Raw genomic sequence first — 24,728 nt, 5'->3', positions numbered from 1 at the left:
TCATTTCTAATTCTATTGACTTGAGTATTCTCCCTTTTTTTCTTGATGATTCTGGCTAATGGTTTATCAATTTTGTTTATCTTCTCAAAGAACCAGCTTTCAGTTTTATTGATCTTTGCTATCATTTCCTTCATTTCTTTTTCATTTATTTCTGATCTGATCTTTATGATTCCTTTCCTTCTGCTAACTTCGGGGTTTTTTTGTTCTTCTTTCTCTAATTGCTTTAGGTATAAGATTAGGTTGTTTATTTGAGATGTTTCTTGTTTCTTGAGGTAGGATTGTATTGCTATAAACTCCCCTCTTAGAACTGCTTTTGCTGCATCCCACAGGTTTTGGGTCATCGTGTTTTCATTGTCATTTGTTTCTAGGTATTTTTTGATTTCCTCTTTGATTTCTTCAGTGATCTCTTGGTTATTAAGTAGTGTATTGTTTAGTGTCCATGTGTTTGTATTTTTTACAGATTTTTTCCTATAATTGATATCTATCTCATAGCGTTGTGGTCGGAAAAGATACTTGATATGATTTTGAAGAACATATTTTGATGAAAAATTTGCAAGCAATTACCTTAGCCTGAGCAGATCAACCATTCTCTTCACCTAAATTACCACACCTTATTTTGAAAAATCAGAGAATATGCTCTTACCTAGTTCGTATTAAATGACAACCTCTATTTCTGAATAATACTTCCAAAAAAGATGGTTCCAATGGAGGAAAATAAAACCTGAGCATTTTGGTTCCAGGATAGAAGGCCTGTATTATGTTTTCCCATTGCCTCTAATGATGTTCTTAATCATATTTCCTACATAGAGCCAAATTAAGAGAGAAGCAAACATATGTTAAACCAGAAAAAAATAGTTGCTTAATATGCCAAGTAATAATACGTGCCATACTGACACAGACAGAGCAAAGGTGTCTCTAGGTGGTGTCTCTTGGGGGTGTGATTTGTTTCGCTCTGGTCAGAGAACCTAGCATCTCTGGAAATAGCATTCCTGACTCTGCAGCACAAAACACAGCTGAGGATATCACTGCAAGATTGGGAGTTAATTTTCTTACTAGGTTTGCAGTCACATTAAGTCCTAAACAATTTTTAAGAAAATGTTAAAATGTTACTTTAAAGTAGGTTGTAATATTTATCACTTCAAGTTCCTCAGAAATAAGATAGCATGTAGGTAGAATTCTTCATTAGATCATCATCCACTGGCATGTGAGGTACCATCACCCTTCATTTAATGAGTTCAAGACTGCTCCATAGGGGACTTCCCTGGCAGTCCAGTGGTTAAGACTCCGTGCTTCCAATGCCAGAGGTGCAGTTTCGACCCCTGGTCAGGGAACTAAGATCCCACATGCTGCATAGTGCAACCAAAAAACAAAAAAAAGACTGCTTCATACATATAAAATGAGCATTCTGAGCCAGGCATTGAGCTGAGTGTTGAAGCTACAAGTAGAATTAGATACAGACCGTGGTTTCAAGAAACCTAGAGACTAGTGGGATATAAATCTGGCTCTTAAATAACCCTAATTAAATCATTTTTGCTTTCTAATACCTAGAGCATGTGGACATTCTTCCACTCAGCAGTGAGGAGTACCTGTACTTCAATAGAATGATCTCAGTGTTAGATTGTTTGCCATAAAGCTGTCATCAAAAGCCCAGTGAGAAAGGTGACAGACCAGAGAAATTGTCTAATAAAGGATATATTAAGTTTCATTCCTCAAGATATTCCCAGCTTTGTCCCCTTATACTGTGAGCTCATCAGAAAACTATATGCCTGGACTGTATTACTCTGGTCCCTCTAGACTTAGCTTCTCAGAATCATGACTTAACGTCACGCCAACAGATTTCAATCAGGATTTACTTGTGGTCATGAGTAAAATATCTCTGCTTTCTGAGTCTTCAGCCATTATGTCATTCACATTTCTCTCAGGACCAAGATAAATCTTATTGCTCGCAATTACTAGAATACTTCCTTTCATTGGGCCATCAGTTTTGTACCCTAGACACTTTCATTATGAGGAGAAACAAAGTTCAAGGTAATGTTTGAAATTCATGAATGACAAATTCTAATGGATTGTTTAAACAAAAACTAGGAAATTTTAAAGTAAAGATTCTGTCCTGGGAGACCAGCTCGATGCTTTGTGACGACCTAGAGGGGTGGGATAGGGAGGGTGAGAGGGAGGCTCAAGAGGGAGGGGATATGGGGATATACGTATGCATATAGCTGATTTGCTCTGTTGTACAGCAGAAACTAACACAACGTTGTAAAGCAATTATACTCCAATAAAGATATTAAAAAAGAAAAAGATTCTGTCCTTTGAGGATGACATTGTAGGGAGAATCTTGATACTTTCAGAAAGAGAATACTATTCAGAATGGACCAGAAGTAGGAATCAATTATTTTTAATCCTTACATTCTTAAAGAGGAGAATCTTGACCTTAAGTTTATGAAAGACATGATGTAACATAGTAGAAAGAGTCTGTGTCATGAGAAGCAGAAGACCTAGACTTGAGCCTAAGTCTACTACCAACCAACCATGTCACTTGGGCAAGAAGCTGACCAAAGTGAAATTGGCCACAAAACTGGAATTCCCCACTATCACCTACATTAACTGGCTCATACCAACTCCTCAGAATGCTTATTTATTCATAATACTAAGCTTTTAAAATGGGATAAACCCACCTGACATTTAAACATGTATCTATGATGACACCTGTGAATTTTACAGAAGTTTATGAAGAATTTTGTAAACCATAAAATAACATATACCTTAAAGTATTGTGACTACTTATTATTAAGCACCTCATTATAAGGATGGTACATTCCAATTTTTAAGTCTTCAAAAGAGCTATCTATATTTAGTATCTCCACTTCAAGATTGCCCCTGCTTTCTCCAATCAGGATTTTGTCTCCATCCCTCCAACTGCAATCCATCTTCATGGTGTTAAATCCAAGAATCAGTTCTCAGTCTTCATTATACCCAGCACAGTTAACCACCCCCTCCTGCTTCAAACACCTTCTTTTCTTTAAATCCAGAGTGCCACATTCCCTTGGTTTTCCTCTTACTTCATTAGTCACTCCTTCTTAAACCCTTAGCCAGCCCTTTCTTTTCTTCACATCTTCAAACCTTGGAGTGCCCCAGAGCTCCTCTCTTCACTCTCTAGAGTCTGGACTCTCACCCCAGGTGGCCAGATGACTTTCAAATATATCTTCAGATCAGACTTCTCCCCTAAGCTTCAGCTGCTCATTCTACAGCTCTACAGAATGGTTAATATCTCAGTAGAACTCTGGTTTCCCAGTCCAGTCAAAAGAAGTCAACACCACAATAACACACTCCTTTCCCAGTTTTCCCCATCTTGGAACCTCGGCCAAGAACCACTCCTCCTAATTTCTCTCTTCATACACTTCCAACATGGCAGCACTCCTACTGGCTCTACCTTCAAAATACATCTCCATCTGTGGGTATTAGATAATGTTAAGGGAGTACTGCTACTTCATTGGGTGTAGTAATGGTATTATGGCTAAATATATTATAAGTCTTTATCTGTTCAAGAGAAACGCTAAAGTGGTGTTTACTGATAATGTGGTATGACATATAGGATTTACTTTTAAAATACCCCAGAAAATAAAAAGTGAGAATAGATACAAAAATAGCAGAAAGTTGATGGTGTCTTCAGCTGGGTAATACATAAAAAAGAGTTCATTGTACTGTTCTATTTTCATGTGTTTGACAATCCATAATAAGAAATATTCCTACTTTGTATCTTCTGCACTACTACCACCATCATTTCACCTGGGCAACAGTGGAAAACTCATAATTTGTCATCCCCATTCTGCTCTTGCCCTTCTTTGCTGTCTACTGTCCACACACCAGCCAGAGAAATCTTTTGGTCACACCATGTAATTCTCCTGCTTAAAACCAGCTTCACATTACATTTAGTATAAAATTGGAATTTCCTACCATGATCTATAAGAATTGGCTCTTGCCAGCCCCTCAGAACTCCCCTTTATCACAATACCTTAGCCACAGTAGACATTTTACTGTTGAGTTCATTGCCACTTTGGGGTCTTTATACTTATTGTTTTTGCCCAAGATCTTGGCATGGCTAGCTCCCTCTCAACTCAAATCTTATCTCCTTAAGGGACCTTCTTTGGTCACCTTATTTATTTATTTATTTATTTGTTTCTTTGTTTTTCAGATTTGAAGGATCACTTTTATTTTTTTAATTGAATGAAAGATTCTTTAAATTCTGTAGTGCTTTACAATTTTCAAAAGTTCCACACACATGATTTCATATAACCCCATAATAACCCCCTTTTTAATCCCCTGTCCCTTTATTGCCCCCCTTCCCCTCTACCCACTGGTAACCACTAGTTTTTTCTTTATATCTGTTAGTCTGCTTCTTTTTTGTTTTATTCACTAGTTTGTTGCATTTTTTAGATTCCACATATAAGTGATATCATACAGTATTTTTCTTTCTCCTTCTGACCTAATTCACTTAGCATAATGCTGTCCAAGCCCAACCACGTTGTTACAATGGCAAAATTTCATTCTTTTTTATGTCTGAGTATTCCATCATATATATATGTATATTCCCCACATCTTCTTTATCCATTCATCTGTTGATGGACATTTAGGTTGCTTCCATATCTGGGTAATTGTAAATAACACTGCTATGAACATTGGGGTGCCTGTATCTTTTCAAACTAGTGTTTTTGGTTTTTTTGGATATATACCCAGGAGTGGAATTGCTGGGTCACACGGTAGTTCTATTTTTAGTTTTTTGAGCAATCCCCATACTGTTTTCCACAGTGGCTGTACCAATTTGTATTCCCACCAACAGTGTAGGGTTCCCTTTTCTCCACATCCTTGCCAACATTTGTTATTTGTGTTCTTTGTGATAATAGCCATTCTGACATGTGTGAGGTGATATCTTATTGTGGTTTTGATTTGCATTTCTCTGATGATTAGCGATATTGAGCATCTTTGCACGTGCCTGTTTGGCCACCCTATTTAAAATCATCTCCCCACCTCTCATCCTATTACTATCTTATTATCCTATTTTGTTTTCTTAGTTGCACTTATAACTGAAGTTATAACTGAAACCATCTTACTTATTAATATTTTGTTTATTGTCCATCTTTCCCACTTGATAGTAGGCTCCTTAGGGCAGGGATTTTTCTGTCCTGCTCATTTCTATATCCTTAGTATGTAGAACAGTGCCTGACATATATCAGGGGCGCAATACGTATCTGCTGAATGAATATTTGAATGGACTAGTTATTTACATAGTTACTCGTGCTGTGTGCTTAGCACATTTAGCTCTAGGGTTGCAGTGAGTAATAGTTCCACATGGCTACACCTGCTGGGAAGGCCCTAAAAATCTAGTAGAGATACCCACAAAGTACAGAAAGATAGTTAGTATAGGATGAATCATTGCAGGGCAAAGGATAACAGTTTAGAAAATAAAAGCATTATTCATTTTCCTCAAAGTGTGTACTTATGAGTTCCGTTTCTTAATGGCTGTAAAGCAAGAGGCATATCCCAAAGGGACGCCAACTTCTTTCATAGATTTACATTTCCAATTTCTTCATTATGATCTACGTCACGAATGTAAGTTGCTGGTTAAAAGAGTAAGTGGATTCTGCTGAATTCAACAAATATTGAACACCTACTACATGTAAAGCAGTAGACCAAGCACTGAGAATAAACACAGTATGGTGCCTGGCCTGAAGAGGACTTCCCTGGCGGTGCAGTGGTTAATAATCCGCCTGCCAATGCAGGGGACACAGGTTCAATCCCTGGTACGGGAAGCTCCCACATGCCGTGGAGCAACTAAGCCCGTGCACCACAACTACTGAGCCCTCGTGCCACAACTACTGAAGCCTGCGCCTAGAGCCCGTGCTCCGCAACAAGAGAAGCCACCGCAGTGAGAAGCCCACACACTGCAACGAAGAGTAGCCCCCGCTACTCTTAGGGGGGAGCCTAAAATAGACTATTAAACTGCTGTGCTTAACTCTAGCTTGGTGACAGGTACCTGCTCTGGGAGTAAAACGAGGGTACTGATCATTCTACCTGACTGAAATAGATATTGGAAGGATTTCCAGAAACAGTTAACACCGGAGCCGAGCACTAACGGATGAAAAGCGGGGAAAGGAAAGTGTAACGTTGCAGGCTGAAGTAAGGCAAGTAGCTCCATGTGATTGTAGATAACATTAGAAAGACTAGCTGGAAGCTTGATGGGAGTAGGCGCTTTGATGGTAAGGATAGAATAGGACGTTACTAAGGAGTTTTGAGCAGCAATATGTTTTGATGTGAGTTGTTTTGTTGAAAGAAAACTGTCAGGAATATATTTGGCTTAGCATAACCCAGTCCTGCTTAGAGGAACTATACTCGACATGCACACTACGCTAGCAAAGACCCTGAAGTACTATCTCTGTACACCATGTAGGGATGTCATTGTTTCCCACTGGAAAAATTTACTAGAAGACAAAATTTTAAATATATTCTCAAACAGAGCACAAAAAATACTATAGACCAACAAAAGGCAATGAATATAAATAGACAAGTCACTAAAAAGAGAAATAATACCATTGATAAATACTTGAAAAAATAATCACCTTCACTAGAAAACAATGAATTTTTAAAACAAGACATCTGTTATGCAAGACAACTTATGCAGTTGGCCTAGATTTTCTAAAAGATAATACTCAAAGTTGTAATGGTGCTGTGGTAAAACCACTTGTTTGTTCAAATGGGAGGATAAATGGGCACAAAATTCCTAGAAAGCAATTTAACAGTATGTATTAAGAATCTTTAAAAGAGGCAAAGTTTAGATTTCCTAGAAATATACCCTAAAGAAACAAAGATATATATGAAACTTACATTCAAAAATGTTTCTCTGAGAATTATTTATTAAAACAAAAAATTAGAAACAAGCTAATTTCCCAATAATAAGGGAATGATCAATTATAGCACATCTATTATTTAGCTATTAAAAATGTTTTCAAATAATTTTTAATGACATAAATGAGTTATATCAAAAGAAAAAAGTAAAATACAAAGCTATATATATGCATATTTGCAAAAAACAAAAAAATACAACACAAGGGATAATACTTTTCTCCAAAAAGTAGAAATTTTGATTTTTCTGTGTTTTCACATTTTTTATTGATTAATTTGCAAAAAACAAAAAAATATAACACAAGGGATAATATTTTTCTCCAAAAAGTAGAAATTTTGATTTTTCTGTGTTTTCAGATTTTTTATTGATTAATTTGCAAAAAAAACAAAAGAATACAACACAAGGGATAATACTTTTCACCAAAAAGTAGAAATTTTGATTTTTCTGTGTTTTCACATTTATTATTGATTAATTTTAAAGATTCACCTCTTCCAGGAAGCCTCTTCTGACCCCTAGACTGGGCTAAGTACCCCCTCTTCAGTACTTCCATGTCAGTCCATGAAAACCCCCATCATTGTTCACATTATACTGAAACTACCTACTTGCTTATCTCTCTCCCCACAAAATGAGAATTCATGAAACTAGCAATGGCATTTTAATCATCTTCGGTACACTGAAGATACTCAATATTTAGGGAACTAAGACAGACCTAAACATTCTTCTTTGGCTCAGAACAGCCATATGTCTGGTTTTAATAGTGCTGGGACAATAATTCAAGTGGCCCCAACGAGACTGGCTCTATTGTTGAGCCCTATCCAAGCCAATAGGGTTGGGTGTAAGCAGGATCTGTAACATTCTCCCTTACCCCAACCTAGGACATGAACTAGAACTCCCAAAGTAATCCACTCTACCTGGACCCTGCAGGCCTAGGTAAACCCAGCTTCTGCTGAAGGTCCTAACACATGCACTGCCTCATCCGCTACCCCATAGACCACAGCTCTGGAAGTCCCTGGAACAGCTGAAGGCTTGGGTCGAGGGTTGGAAGATCAAATGGTAGTTCCACTTCTCATATTTTAGAGGCAAGAGGGATGGTAAAGGCCTTCTAATATAATCCCTTCGTTTCTCTCTGGCATTCCTCAAGTTCTCAAGTTCTCTAGAATTTTCTGATCCCTGGATCCATCTAGATAATAGATAGATCTGTCTAGAGTAGACTCTGGTTTTCTTCGTTAGAAAGATGAAAACTTTCTGCCAGAATGTTGCTCTTAGAATTATTTTGTGGAAAATACTCTACACTGTGTGCTCCACCCAGCTCCAGGATGAAGTTTTTCTGCTTCAGAGCAATGACAAGATGGCTTCTATGCTTGTCACAGCCTTTTATGCTTTCTAGCTATCAGGGGGTTTCAGGCCTTAAGGTTTTATTTGTAATCTGCTAATATATATCTAAATATGTATATAACAATCTTTTCTCTTCCAAATTTCTTTCCTAATCACAAGAGCCACTGCTGGGAATTGTATTTTCGACTTGGTTAATTGGGAGATTTTAAGCCAGGGATGGTGGCCAATAATTAGGTACCATTTGAGTAGGACTTACATTAGGTCGACATTATCAGTACCAGGTTTGAAACTAAACATGAACAAATCTGCAGGCCAATTCTAAGTATTTATGCTGTGATATTTTGTATTTATTTGCATAAGCTCTGCTATAATTTCTACCATTTTAGACATCTAATGTTCTAAAATGCTCTCTACTTTAAAAGGCCTATACTGAGTATTGTTTTCTTATCATTCTTTGTATCTCAATTCCAGTCTTCTTTCTTCTTTACTCCTAGAAGAAGAGTGAGAAAAGTGATATAGAGAAAGGACAAAATTTGGAATGAAGAGAAAAAGAGCAAAAACTCTGTAGATGTTCACCAATACACAATGAAATGGCATCACTGATAGTCTATATATAAGAAAGAATGACAGCATCTCTGTGCCTTGGCACCCACAAGAATTAAGGCCAAAGGCAAAAAAAAAAAAAGTCTATGGAACTACTTTCTATAATGAAGTGTCAGGTGAAAAAGAGAAAGCCCAACACAGAAAATAGGACCGATGCTGAGCATATTTCTCAAAGTGGGAAGTGATGTTGTAGCATATGAGTTACCTGAGGGGGAGCAAACAAAGGAAGCCAGGTCCCTTTTTCTATTTATTCTTTTTCTTCCTCTTACTGGAAAATTAGGTTCTATTATTTTTTTAAGTATTAACCTATTTCTATCATCCAAGTTTCAGAAGGAAATGTTAAGTGAAAGAGGGCAAATTTCCATTAAAATCATATACCTAATAACTTACATAGCTGTCACCCCAAAACCTATTTCTAATAAAGCAAGTGTTGGCAGAGCTAAATCCTCAAGGGGATTAAATCTGGAAGGTCCAGGCCCCGCTGATAGAGGCAGTAAACAGACTATATGGCAGAGGTCAGTAATTTCCAACAGATATCTAATAACCGAGTCTAGAAAGAAGAAAACCTCAGCTCTCCCCTTTTGGCAGAAAGCTTTACTTTTTTACATTTTAAAACTCTTTACAGTTCATATGGTTTCCAGACCTGCTCTCCAGAAGCGAGGGCAGTTTCCTGCCTGGGTCTCTCAGCTCCCCACATGTGATTTCTCAGGCAGCCAGCCAGATGGCCATTTGATTTGAAAATTAAGCCTTAAATTTAGCAGTGTGAAAGCGGAAAGTATGTCTGAACACAAATGCCTGGCACGGGGCAAGGTAACCAGATAAGGCAAGCTGGGTTAACAGGATTCATTAGCCAGGCAATTCAGAAAGTCCTGCTGGAGGGAAACATCTGCTGCAGACACAAGGAAGCCCATCTCCGCATCCCCGTCTCAGTGTCCAGGGCTGCCCAGTTTCCCACATTTTTGTTTTTCTGACATGCTACAACCTGGGAGCAGCTGAGAAAGAAACAGTAAGCATTGTTTCAAATACTTCCTTGAGCTCTGCCAATTCAGAAATGAAGCCCAGATGGAGCTAATCCTCCCTCTTTCTTTAAATGTCAGGCACAGTCTCATGCACCTTAAGGTGCAGAGGCATCAGGGAGATTCCAAGTAACAGAGAGCATTTGGATTAAAGATGGGTCTGGTATCCAATGACCCTATAGCAGACATCATTCTCCAGTGGTAATGACAGCAGACAATGATGTGCACAGAACATGCGCTATGTGGACACCTCCTCTTGTCTCATATTAGTTGCAGGGAAGAAGGAGGGTAGAGAATACTAAAAAGATATTCTGGTCTTGCCTCAAAATGATTTGATTAATTTAAATGCATTTGGTTCATCCATCACACAATTATTGAGCATCAGTTACATGCAGGATGCTGTTCAGTCAGGTGACGGAAATAGAGACTGTCTCAGTCTCCAGTAACTCACAGTGGCATGACAGACAGACAAGCACAGCGGGACAAGCCCCCTCACCCAAATCTAACCTGGCCCCCTTCCACTGGCTCTTCCTCCACGCAGCAGGCGTGAGCTTTTCCAAAGGCAAATCCTTCCATGTATTCTCTCTGTTCTTAGGAAAAACACTCAAACTCTCAATGTGGTCTTCAAGGCCCTGCAGGCTCTGACTTCTGACCACTTTTCCAGCCTCACCTCACACTGCTTTTCTCTCAGTCTTGCTCTTTGTGCTTCTGCCATTCAGTCCCTCATAATCGCATCCTCCTTCCCTCCACAGGGCCTTTGCACATGCTGCTCCCTCTGTCTGTAATTCTCCTTCTCATCCCATCACCCCACACACTGTCTGATTAACTCCTAGTTGTCATAAGTTCTCAGCTTAAATTTACTACTTCCTCAAAGAACCCATTTCTAAACTTTCTTACCTCTGTCTACTGCCCCCGCCACACACACACAAAAAAACCCTTTCTTTAGAATCATAGTCTTTTCCTTAGCAGCACTTGCCTTGGCATGTAATTACACACTACTTAGCGTGACTGCAGTGGTTCCCCCTTATCTGCGGTTTCACTTTCTGCAGTTTCAGTTACTTGCAGCCAACCGCAGTCTGAAAACATCAAATGGAAAATTTCAGAAATAAGTAATTCATAAGTTTTAAATTGTGCGCCGTTCTGAGTAGCATGAGGAAATCTTGCCCTGTCCTGCTCCATCCCACCTGGGACGTCAACCGTCTCTTTGTTCAGTGTATCCCACCCTTTAGTCACTTAAGAGCTGACTAGGTTATCAGATCACTGTCAGGGCATCGCAGTGCTTGTGTTCAAGTAGTCTTACTTTACTTAATAATGGTCCCAAAGTGCAAGAGTAGTGATGCTGGCGATTCAGATATTTTCTTACTGTGCCTAATTTACAAACTTTCTCATAAGTATGTATGTATAGGAAAAAACATAGCACATATAGGGTTTGGTACTATCCACGATTTCAGGTATCCACTGGAGGGGGGGTGGTCTTGGATAAAGGGAGACTACTGTATTTTATTAAGTCTACCTTCCCTGCTAGACACTAATCTTCATGGTTGCAGAGACCATGTCTATTGGGGTTCACTGCATTTCTAGTACCTAACACAGTACCTGGCATATAATAAGCATCAAAAATATAGACAAATAAATGAAAGGTAAGAAGACCTTTATGACATTATGTGCTATGATAGAGACAAGCAGAATTTGTGGGAGTGTCTGGTCAGGGCATTAACTCTGGCAACCTTGTGCTCTGAATTGTCTTCTGACCCTTTCTGTTACAATTTCTCCCATTTGGAAAACAATATCCTCATTGTTAGAAGATCCTACCTTTAAGTCCCTCTCTTCTTTCCCTAAATCATTCTGTAACTTTCTTGTATCTAACTCTCCTCTTCCACTATCATTTTTTATTATTATTATTTTTATTACCATTGTATCTATCCTTACATTTCCAACCTCCCATTCTGTGTTAATTCTTTTTATCCTATAGAGCCTCTGACTTCCCTTCTTAGGCTCCTCACCATCACTACAAAGGTGAAGAGGATCACAGAGTCACAGTACCTAAGGGCTGGAAGGGACCTTGAAATATCCGGCCCAATGGTACTCAAACTTCAATGTGCATAAGAATCCCATAAGGTGCTAATAGAGTCCTATCCCAGACTCAGAGATTTTGATTCAGGAGGTCTGGTAAAGGCAGTCCTCAGATCTCATTGTTAGAAGCACTAAATGGTCCAGTAATGCTCATGTTGGCCCCTCAGGGGCCACCACTGAGAGTAAGAAGGCAGCTGAGGACACCTGCTCTGGGGCCCCAGCTATACTTGTATATGTTCTATATATTGGACTTCTATAAAGATTTCTTTTGAAAGTAATCTGCTGATTGGAAAAAGTTTTTAGATTACTGATATCCAACTCCCTTGTTTTACAGATGAGAAAACTGAGGTCCTTGGTCCTTAGTCACACAGCCAATTTAGTGACAAAGCAGGGACCAGACATCAGCTTCCTGACACTAGACTGGTGGGCTTTCCCCAATACCCTCACTGCTGTGCCATCCGGCAGTCCTATAATGAGCAGCACATATATGACAATGGCAGTCATAGCTGGACCACATTTTACCAAAGCACATAGTTAGAAATATGGGAAAGAGATGAGGGAGAGAATGGATTTATGCTAGCTCATCTATTTCTTTTTTTCATCCAGCATGTTCTTAACTTCCATGTGCAATAAACCTATGAAGAGGTAGTTATCCTTTATGACCAGTACCCTTCCCTAATTCTCTTCTGCTCTCCCTATGCTCTCATCCCTCCATTCAATTAGCTCTTCAATGGATGATCTTTGCTGGGAGCCAATTCTTCCATGAGTTATTCTGACATAATGATATCTCTGCTACTAGCCTCCCAAAACTTGGGTTAGGGTCCTCCCATGTGTGTTCTCCCAGAGCACCTCATGCTTCATTTTATCATGGCACCTATTGCTGTAAAATAATAGTCTGTTTATTTGTCCACCTCTTCCCCTGGACTCCAGGCTCCTTTAGGGAAGGAACATGGGTCTTAATAATCCCTGTATCCCTAGTACCTAGCATAATGGCTGGTACAGAGAAGAGTTACATAAATGTAGGTTTAATGATAGATGGGTGAGTAGTAAATATGAGTCCCTGCCACCACTCTCAAGTCCCCTGTAAAATGTCTACTTCATGTCTCTGATGAAGCCCTAGCATGTGTAGATTGACACACAGAGCAAATTAGATTATCTGAATGAAACACATCTCCTATTGCCAACACAGCCCATTCGATTTCGCTGATGTTCATGTGTTCTCCTCCATGAAGTCCTTTTAATGTCAATTTCACTTCTCAATGCTTCATTTTTCTTCTTTACCCCTGGAACTCCCCCATACTAGGCTTGACACTGGATATTAGTCAAATTTAAAACCAATAAATGCTTATTTTGAATTAATGCTCACTTTTCTGAAGCTTAGACAAAGTATACTTTACTGCACATATATTCTCCATTAAAAAATACTATCAACTTTCTTCACATCTTCAAAATCTATTCTTTCTCCATCATTAGAGTCCATTCCTCCTGCAATGTTCAGCATCACAATCCCAGTTACACTCTCCCTTTCTTCCTTACCTCTAGTAACTAGTCCACAATGCCACTGCCAGAGTTTTCTTCCCATGTGTTGCTGACAATATCACTCTTACAGCCTCCAAATTTCCCAGATGCTTCTGAGTCTTTAGATCTAATTTAGAGATCATTATTCTTACTTTCTATTCACACTGCCCTCTTTTTTTTTCTTCCATTATTACACCTCTATTCCTTGTCAAAATTCAAGAGAGAATTTTTTAAGTTCCTGACATGGAATAAGGAACTAGATCTTAGTTTTAGACAATACTGCTCAAGTTTAAAGGTGGTTTAATGTTCCCCTGAATCACAGCTTCAAGGCACCATTTCCACCCAGGCTCCCAAATCCTACTAAGGTTTTCTACCACCTGGCTTTGGTTTATCAACAGAGCCTGTATACCAACAAGAATTTTTGAAAGCTGCACGTTCCTAATGAGATGAGTCATTTTGCTCACTCATCTTACCTGTGAGTAAAAACAATGAAATGTGAGAGTATCCTGCAATTCTAGAGATAAACCTATTACATACAATATAGGTATGATTGCATTCTATTGGGGGCAGAAATTACCTTTTATTTAACTCTGCACCCCCAGCACATAGCATTCTGCCTGACACATGGTAGGCACTTAATAAATGTCTACTGAGTGAAAAAATGAACAAATGAACAAACACAGAACCTCTGATTAAAAGCTAAAAACCAGTGAGCATTAGTTTCCTAAGTCCACTATAACAGATTACCACAAACCAGGTTTTAAAACAGTAAATCTTTATTCTCTCACAGTTCTACAGGCTGGAAGTCCAAAATCAAGGTGTGTGCTAAGTGGTGCTCTCCCTAGAGGCTCTAGAGAAGGAACTGTTCCACACCCCTCCCCCAGCTCCTGGTAGCCTCAGGCATCTTGATCTGAGGCTCTATAGCTCCAACTTCTGCTTTCACATTATCTTTTTGTCTGTGTATCTTCTTCTCTGCTCTTCTCTTATACACTTGTGATTGGATTACCAGGATGATCTCATCTCAAGATCCTTAACTTAATGATATAGGCAAAGACCCTTTTTCCAAATAAGATCACATACACAGGCTCCAGTGGACCTATCTTTTAGGGGGCTGGGGGCATCATTCAGGCCACGACAATAGGGTATAGTATAATCTCAATTATTTTTTAAATACATAGTGTGTGGAGGAGTAGAGAGTAATAAGAATAGGAGAAAACAAAGTTACAAAGATGGGAGAGAAAAGGGAGTAGTAAAATGCCTTCACAAGTTCACTGTAGTTCACTCTGATCTGGATAATGGAATCAAGAGAAATTTCTGTATTTTCTTTATACTCTTTTAAGTTTTCTTAATTTTCTACCCACAAAAGACAGATAATATACCAACCTAAAATGCATGGGTTGTTCTTGGATTGGAAGAATCAACATTGTGAAAATGACTATACTACCCAAAGCAATCTACAGATTCAATGCAATCCCTATCAAACAACCAATGGCATTTTTCACAGAACTAGAACCAAAAATTTCGCTATTCGTATGGAAACAAAAAAGACCCTGAATATCAAAGCAATATTGAGAAAGAAAAAAGGAGCTGGAGGAATCAGGCTCCCGGATTTCAGACTATACTGCAAAGCTACAGTAATCAAGACAGTATGGTACTGGCACAAACAGAAATATAGATCAATGGAACAGGATAGAAAGCCCAGAGATAAACCCACGCACATATGGTCACCTTATTTTTGACAAAGGAGGCAAGAATATACAATGGAGAAAAGACAGCCTCTTCAATAACTGGTGCTAGGGAAACTGGACAGCTACATGTAAAAGAATGAAGTTAGAACACTCCCTAACACCATACACAAAAGTAAACTCAAAATGTATTAAAGACCTAAATATAAGGCCAGACACTATAAAACTCTTAGAGGAAAACATAGGCAGAACACTCACATGACATAAACCACAGCAAGATCCTTTTTGACCCACCTCCTAGAGAAATGGAAATAAAAACAAAAATAAACAAATGGGATCTAATGAAACTTAAAAGCTTTTGCACAGCAAAGGAAACCATAAACAAGATGAAAAGACAACCCTCAGAATGGGAGAAAATATTTGCAAATGAAGCAACTGACAAAGGATTAATCTCCAAAATATACAAGCAGCTCATGCAGCTCAATATCAAAAAAACAAACAACCCAATCCAAAAATGGGCAGAAGACCTAAATAGACATTTCTCCAGTGAAGATATACAGATTGCCAACAAACACATGAAAGAATGCTCAACATCACTAATTATTAGAGAAATGCAAATCAAAACTACAATGAGTTATCACCTCATACCAGTCACAATGGCCATCATCAAAAAATCTACAAACAATAAATGCTGGAGAGGGTGTGGAGAAAAGGGAACCCTCTTGCACTGTTGGTGGGAATGTAAACTGATACAGCCACTATGGAGAACAGTACGGAGGTTCCTTAAAAAACTAAAAATAGAACTACCATATGACCCAGCAATCCCACTACTGGGCATATACCCTGAGAAAACCATAATTCAAAAAGAGTCATGTACCACAATGTTCATTGCACATCAATTTACAATAGCTAGGACATGGAAGCAACCTAAGTGTCCATCAACAGATGAATGGATAAAGAAGATGTGGCACATATATACAATGGAATATTACTCAGCCATAAAAAGAAACAAAATTGACTTATCTGTAGTGAGGTGGATGGACCTAGAGTCTGTCATACAGAGTGAAGTAAGTCAGAAAGAGAAAAACAAATACTGTATGCTAATACATATATATGGAATCTAAAAAAATGGTTCTGAAGAACCTAGGGGCAGGACAGGAATAAAGATGCAGACGTAGAGAATGGACTATGGAATTGAGGACACTGGGAGTGGGAAGGGTAAGCTGGGAAGAAGTGAGAGGGTGGCATGGACATATATACACTACCAAATGTAAAATAGATAGCTAGTGGGAAGCAGCTGCATATCACAGGGAGATCAGCTCGGTGCTTTGTGACCACCTAGAGGGATGGGATAGGGAGGGTGGGAGGGAGACACAAGAGGGAGGAGATATGGGGATATATGTATATGTATAGCTGATTCACTTTGTTATACAGCAGAAACTAACACACCATTGTAAAGCGATTATACTCCAATAAAGATGTTAAAAATAAATAAATAAATAAATAAATAAATAAATAAAATGCATGGGAGAAATGAAGCCATTGAGATTATCTCAGGAGATCTAAAGCAAAATGCCCTTGTAGTAGAAATGTGTATACAGTTCATCAGCAGTAAGTAGTTAATTGACAAATGTTGTCAAAACATTTGTTTGGTTTGGTATAGACAACCAGTGGGCTCTGACTGAAACCAAATTTACTCACTATAATATTATGATCTCTTTCAGCTTTCAGATTTTAAGATCTTAAGATGGTTTTACAGTATTAAAGTTAATGTTCTAAAATCTCCAAGGCCTCTGTGGTTTAGGTTTAGGTTTGTTTTTTCAAAAGAAATTCTAGATCTCTCCCTATGACAACAGAGAAGAGATACATAAACCTATTTTTGAAAAAGAGAATCAAGTTTTAAATGTTACATAGAATGTGGTGTATTTTTAACTTCCATTGTCATCTCAGATAAGTGGGTCCTAGCTCCAGAAGAGCCTGCTATTTTGGTGAGCAGCTGCATGGGTTTGAGTTCAGAGCCAAGGCAGAACCAAACTACTCTGATTAATAAAAAGGAGACAAATATGAGGGGCCCCAGATACTGAGAGGAGACTGGAGACAGCTATACTGAGCACTGAATGGGGCAAGGAGAGATGATAAAGGCCAGCAGCAGAGAAAGAGAACTTTGGGGAAGAAAAATGTCAAAATGGGATTTCATACTGTTTGCTATGGAGTTTGTGAAATAAACTTCCTCATTTATATCCCCCACAAAGTCTTCATTCAACTCTACCTTGCTCTCTAATGCTTTCACCTGGGGGGTTCTTCAAGGGAGCTTTAAGAGGAGAAAAAGAGAGCCACTAACATCTGGGTTATATAAACTTTAAAAAGAAATTAGGAGATGCCACTGAAAAAAAACCCATGTGCAGAGTTTTGAAAGTACTATAATTTCCTGTTATTTCAAGATGCACCTCATTTGGGGAAACAGTCACCATTTAGAAATTCAACACAAAAAATTGTATTCATGCAATGTAATAATTGATTACAATGGAAAATCACTTATAAGAACTACAACAATGTCATGGCTCACATACAGAAACCAGCGCACTGGCAAATGGACGCTTCCATTTGCAAAGCTGACATGCAGAATCGCCCAAGAAATGATCAGTCCAAGACTTAAGAAACTGAAATTAATTTATTGGGGGTGAAACTATTTTTGAAACACTTTTACTCTGAGTTAGCACTGTGAGCTAAAAATTAAATCAATTTTAAACCATTTGCACTGAGTCCAAAAAGTACTGAGACTACTCCCATTAGTTTGCTTTTGAATTCATTGTCATTTAAGCCCATAATAGTGTGTTTTATTAACACTGTTTAAAAAAAGAATCAATATTTTTCACCTCAAATTTTCCTTTCAAATATGCAGATTTCTTCATATAGACCCTGAATAGCTGTCCCCTAGACCCAATGGCACCATCATAACATAAATTATTTACATGTGCTAGAGGTAAAAAAAAAAAAAAAAAAAACTGAGTTGGTGCTCTGCCTTGTGTTTAACCACAGAAGTCTCCACTCCCCCTGCAAGTCCACAGGCCCTGATGAAGACGAAATAACTCAAAGCAGGGTTCATCTGTTCTCCCATGTAATCAGTAGAATTCCAGAACCTTGCACGTTCCCACTCCCCCACTTACAAGAAGCACACAGACATACTAAATATGTGTCAGCTTCAGATTCATTAAGTTCAATGACCTTGGGCATTTTTTGTTGAGGGAGCTCAAGGACAAAAAGAGCATATTTAATAAGAATAATAAGCCACTCTTACCCAAGACCAACATTTTGGATCAAATCCAATACAGGGGGATAACATCCATGAATTACTCCTCTCCTGATTAAGGTATTGCCAAGAATTCAACAGCAAATGATAGTGCTTTTGATCACAGGTCTACATACCTCTAATCTGGGAGGACAAAGAAGATGGGAAGAGTTCCTTCAGAGCTGCCTGAAAGGATCTGCTAGCCACACTTCTGAATCTCTGCCCAAATTTACTCAGGGAATTCTGCAAACCAAAACTGATGCAGATACTTTACAGATGAGTGCAATATAGCTAGTAATTGCAATATAAAACTTATATTCAAACTGTTTCAAATTATTGATGTTTGGGGATTTACATGTGTCACTAATACATTTTTTAAAGCAGAACATTTTGGGGTTTTTTTCATATTGTGCTATGATTAAGAAAAGATAAACTTGAAACTTGATGGTTGGTGGTCTGACATGAAACCCTTGTTTCTGGAAACTCCCATGTGTGACGGAAGTGAAACCTCCCATGCTTTAGTCAATATGCCCAACCTGTTCCTGCTCACACTTAAACCTTCTGATAAAAGTTGCTATCAGTAGACTGAGTAATAATGCTTCAAGTTCCAATTACTTAATATAGGAAATAACAGGTTCAATGTAATCATTCTCAGTGGATTTTGTAAATATATCACAAAAACCCAGTCTTATGGAAAAGGGTAACTATCAATTTAGAAAGATGAAGAAACTATACTTTAAAATTAAAAACAGAGTAAATATCAAGCAATAGGGAAATGGTTATGTGAATTATAAGACATGAACTCAAAGGAATGCAGCCCTTAAAACTGCAGCCCTTAAAAATTAGGTATATAAAGACAATAGAAAAAGATTCGGAAAACGGTAATGATATGATGTGAAGTAAAAACAGAAGGAGGTCTTATTAAAAAAAAAAAAAAAACGGAAGGAGGGAATTCCCTGGCGATCCAGTGGTTAAGACTTGGTGCTTTCACTGCTGAGGGCCCGAGGTTTGACCCCTGGTCAGGGAACTAACATCCCACGAGCCATGTGGTACAGCCAAAAAACAAAAAGTAAAAAGAGAAGGATAAAAACATATACACACAATTATGAGAAATCTTGGCATAGAAAAAAAAGACAGAAAGGAAATATAAGAAAATAGTAATAATTACTTTTGGATAGTGGAAGCATGAATGTTATTTTCTTCCTTCTACTTTTTCCTATTTTCCAAACTTCTCTTAATGAACATATGCTACTTTTATAATGGAAAAAACCCCTACATACTAAAGAAAAAAATGAAACGAAATTTTCTATCCTAATATCCAGTGGGAGTTATCACTTAAACCAGAAAAGTTGATTAAACAAAGAGAAAATTTGCACCTACTGAAATAATATATTTGTTTGCATACTTATGCAGCATCCAGGAATACCAGACTTGAAGAGTACAGACAATACTCTGCAGTAAAGAAAGCCCTTGTCTCTCCCTATAAATACTCACAGTTTCCAAATGAGAAATGATTGAAGAAGATTGATGGGAAGAGTTCTGTGAAAGAGCCTGGGAGATTTAAGCCAAGTGTACCAAAGCTCAGGAAAGTATAAAATGGAATTTGTTACACAAAAAGCTGATGGGCAAGAGCAGTTTGAAATCTACAGAAGGCGGGAAAACATCCCGCCTGAAAGAGGGACGATTGCACCAGAGCATCTGAGCTCAGATTGTTCTAATGCACAAGTGTAAGTTCACAAGATGTTAGGGAAGTAAAAAATAGTAAGAAAAAGTAACGCTGACTTTATTTGTTCATAGTGACACGAGCCACTATGCCGACAGCCAGCAAGATCAAACAGAGAATCCTGAGCTGAGAATCCAGAGGCCAGGCTTATAGCATAGAGCTCATTTTCTTCTCGGCTCAGTTCTCTCACCTGTAACTAAGAGCAGTGCCATCCAATAGAAATAGAAGGCCAGCCACAAATGTGGACCACAAAGGTAATCTTAAATGTAAAATAGATAGCTAGTGGGAAGCAGCTGCATAGCACAGGGAGATCAGCTCGGTGCTCTGTGACCACCTAGAGGGGTGGGATAGGGAGGGTGGGAGGGAGACACAAGAGGGAGGATATATAGGGATGTATGTATATGTATAGCTGATTCACTTTGTTATACAATAGAAACTAACACACCATTGTAAAGCAATTATACTCCAATAAAGATGTTAAAAAATAAATAAGTAAATAAATAAATTTTCTGGTAGGCACATTTAAACAAGTTTTTCAAAAGGTAAATTTAATTTTAATAATATGTTTTATTTAACCCAATGTATACAAAATACTATAATTTCAAAATGGAATCAATATAAAACAAATTATTAATGATATATCTTACATACTTGGTACTATGCCATCAAAATCTTGTATATACTGTATACTTAATAACACATCTGAATTTGGACCAGCCTCATTTCAAGTGCTCAAGAGCCACATGACACTAACGGCTACCTAGCTGGGTAGCAGAAGACCTCCACACTCCTTCCCTTGTCCCAAATCCATACGACTAGAAATGCTGATGGGACAGAACAAAAATTGGAAGTTGCATAAATACATGAAAGTCAGAAAATGATTCAGAGTTGAGGACAACACATGTAATGGGGAAAGAAATAAAAGGTGAAAATGAGAAAAATTAAATTCTGAACTTCTGAAGGAAAGAAAAATATGGCAAAATAATTATTGATTGGCCATGTGTTTGACTAAAAATGTGAGCCTTACTACAAAAAAAAATGTAAATCAGCATTACAGAATTATTCCTTTGTGAGGATTTATGTGAAAAACTATGCTTATCATTTTAAAAAATTAATGGAATTCCTTCCCTTGGATGTCTTTTAAAATTTGAGAGATACAGGCATAGAGATACAAGTGTAGGTAAAGAGATGGCCTTGACTAGAGGTTCTCGATTGTGTCTGCATAGTAGAATCATCTTGGAAACTTTATAAAACACCAGAGCCTCCCCTGCAAGCCCCTCATTTACTTGCTCTGAGCATGGCTGGGGTACAGATACAATGCGCAGCCCAGGTTGAGGAGTGTCGTATGGGATGACCTCTGCGGGAACTTTCAGACTCCCTCTCACTGCCCCTCACCTGCGCAGGTGCTCTCATGGTGGCCAGTGGCCCGGGTTGTTAGCATAACCTGAGAAACCCTCAAGAGAAACACTAAGTATCTCCTGGTACGTTTTCCACAGGTTCAGTCAGCAGACAGCACTCATAGCCTGGGGGAGAATGTGCACTTCCTATACAGCAGGCACAGTAATTTCTAGAAATTGGAATTGTTCGCTTCTACTTAGTTTTAAAACTTAAGTCACCAAAAGATTTTATCAAAGGCTAATTCAACACCTATTTCTTAAGCACTTTCGCATATTTAACAGATTGTAGATACAGAAGATTGGTCCTGACTGGAGAGGAATATAAGTAACAAAACCTTGAAAAGGAAGGTTATAAAGGGAGAGTTTTGTCTCTCTAATTATTGTGTGGCTTAAGTTTACATTGTTCATTCGCTTGCACAATGCTAAGAACATAGATGAATAATGCTCCAGGCACTAAAAGTGAGGATATATATATTTATTCACATATATATTACATTTAGATAAAAAATATATATATATTATGTTTATATTTCTATAATTGTGTACAAAGCCCTTCAAATGCAAAATAAATAGAGAAGAAGTGGTCAGACCACAAAGTCTACATTTACACATCACAACACGAGTAGGTAAAAGTCTAATTTAGGCTCTTACTTGCCATGGAACTCTGGACAAGTCATTCCTTTTCTAGGCCTTAATCTCTCCATCTCTAAAAAGAGGCACTATCACCCACACCCTGGGGTTTTATGAGAGTTAAATGTGGAAGCACTGGAGCCCACACATGGTAGTCACTGAATAAACGTGTGTTGAATCTGAATGTAAATGCCATGTTCCTTGCTTCTGAGCGCAGAAGAAGGGAGACCTGAAGGCCAGAATGACAAGTAATTGCCCAGAGTAGCACATCGATCACTTACATAGACCAGGTTTCCTGACTGGTGCTTTCATCGTACCCCCTTTCCCTCAGGAATCTCCTCCCCGAAGCTGACCATGCCTCCCCTCCCTCCAGGACAAGCCAGTGAAGGCTCCTGCCCTAGCATGAACCTCAAGTCCAGAAGCCCTCTGCCAGAAGCACACAGGGAAGCCACAGTGCTTAGCAGTGCCCACCCCAGTGTGATACCCACATCCAGCAACATCTGGATGCCTCTGATCCCCTCCAGGCTTTTTACTTTATCCGTGCATCATGACCCATTGGTGTCTAGCATAGACCCAAAAGCACTTTCCTAACATTTTCCATTAACATTGTCATGGGATTAAGTATGCATTAACTACCGTCTTAGATCAACTTCCCTAAAAGCGGATCCTGAGATGAGGATTCATATGTAAAGGGTTCTTTAGGAAATCACTTCTGGGAGAAACTGGTAAGGAAGATGAGAAGCAACACATGCAAGGGTATGACTGCAGGCAAAGTTCCATCCTCAGCCTGATCTCAACAGGCACTTGGGGTGCTAATTGCACTTCAGAGCTTGTCCAACTTGAGGCAGGGGTGCTGCTCTTTCTTACTCCTGCACCAATTGGTCATTGGCTCCAGTAGCCCAAGGACAGTGCTCTGAAGAAAGGAGCAAATAATGCAGACAGGAGCTGAGGGTGAGCACAGGAAGACAGTAGTGGTCTGCGCAGAGCGCTGAGAGCATCCTCTACGACCACCAGCTCCAGAAGAGGACTCAGAGCTCCCGGGGCTATCTCAAATCTGAGCCCATTTGATTTCTCCAACTTCTCAAATTCCAAGAAGTGAAAAGCCAGTCTCCATAGCCTGAGAACATTCTGCAAAGACCAAAACCCCAGCCACTGGAATTGGCAAGTAATGGGACTCAGCAAAATTTTACAGATCAAGCTCCTCTGGTAGATTGCCCTCTCAGCAAGAATACTTGTTACTGCTCAGTTTGAAAATTCCACAGACACTGTGCTAGGCTCAAGGGACACAGACATGATCAAGAGAGATGCCCTAAAGGAGCTCACAGTAGAAGGTAATCTTACAAATGGAAAATCTTGCGTGATTTTTAACCGAATCCTAAAGAATACTCCATTCTCAGTGATGTGTGCTTCTACTTTCAACATCACAGGATCAGCAACAATACTTTTCAAAACATCACCCCATATCAAATTACAAAGAGATGTTACCTCATAAGGAATAGACAAGAAGCTAAATGAAACCACAAGAAAGTAAGACCAATGCTACTTCTAATTATAATGACAATGATAGCTAGCATGTGTGGGACACATACAATCATCAAGTTTCTGAATATCTAAGTTACTGCATACTCCCATGGCCTCCCGGTAGAGGTGTCAATATCTATCACTGCCCAAATATTGTCACAAGATTTAACTGGTAATTTGAGAGACATTAAAAGATATGCTCAGGCTATTAGTTCAAATTCATTATGTAATTGTACATATTTTTAACATACTTCATGAGAGATGATACTTCAAAGTAATGAGACTGATTATCAAATGTTCCTTGGGGAATTAGTCAGATCATATTGTCAGATGTAATTCCCAGTCAGAACTGCAAAGCTTGAGAAAATCAGGATAGGCAACAGTCCAGCTCAAAGTCACACACTACATTAGCTTACAAAGAGTCACCACCTCTTAAGAACTTGCTCAAGACCATAGAATTATTCAGGGTCAGGACTAAACTCAAGTCTCCCTGAGTGCAAAACCCATACTTTTAAACACCATGCTATAGTGGCAACAATTCAAAACCTGCTGACATTGGAAATGAAGCACATGGTTCCAGACATCTTTATGGCTTATCCATGTCACGTCAAGATCACACTTTCAGAGGCTGTGTTTCTACAACTGTGGTTTTAGATTAAGATCATTTTTTTTCACTGTGCATTTAATGCCATTTTCTAAAATAATCCAATAAAGGAAAACTATATGTATTCATTACATTATTAATAATCAGTCAATGTTTTGGTTGCAGAAGGAGATTACTTACTATAATCCTACGAGTTATTGTCTAGACTACCTAGCCCCTCTTGATATCCATTTCTTGGAATTTTCTATCTCATGTGATTAATATGTTTTATGATATTCCCTTTAAAAATTACGTTCTTCACAGTATCCAAGTGCTTCCAAATCATCAGCAGATGTGACTGACTGCCAGATTAAAGTACAATGTTAAAAATTTACTTTGTCACATGTTAAAAAAAAAGGGACAAAGAAAGAGACTAAGAAACATGGAATGAAGGTTT

The 24,728-nt window shown here is 38.5% G+C and overlaps 1 protein-coding gene across 1 annotated transcript in view; it reads right to left on the bottom strand.

Moving 5' to 3' along the window:
- The window catches only part of ATP8B4 (ATPase phospholipid transporting 8B4 (putative)), a 207,829-nt gene that overhangs the window by 137,965 nt on the left and 45,136 nt on the right, over nucleotides 1–24,728 (bottom strand). The gene's annotated exons all lie outside the window — the stretch shown is intronic.

Source organism: Eubalaena glacialis, chromosome 2, assembly GCF_028564815.1.
Source record: "Eubalaena glacialis isolate mEubGla1 chromosome 2, mEubGla1.1.hap2.+ XY, whole genome shotgun sequence".
Lineage (NCBI taxonomy): Eukaryota > Metazoa > Chordata > Mammalia > Artiodactyla > Balaenidae > Eubalaena > Eubalaena glacialis.
Note: the sequence above shows the minus strand (reverse complement) of the source record. Positions and strands in the feature narration are given on the sequence as shown.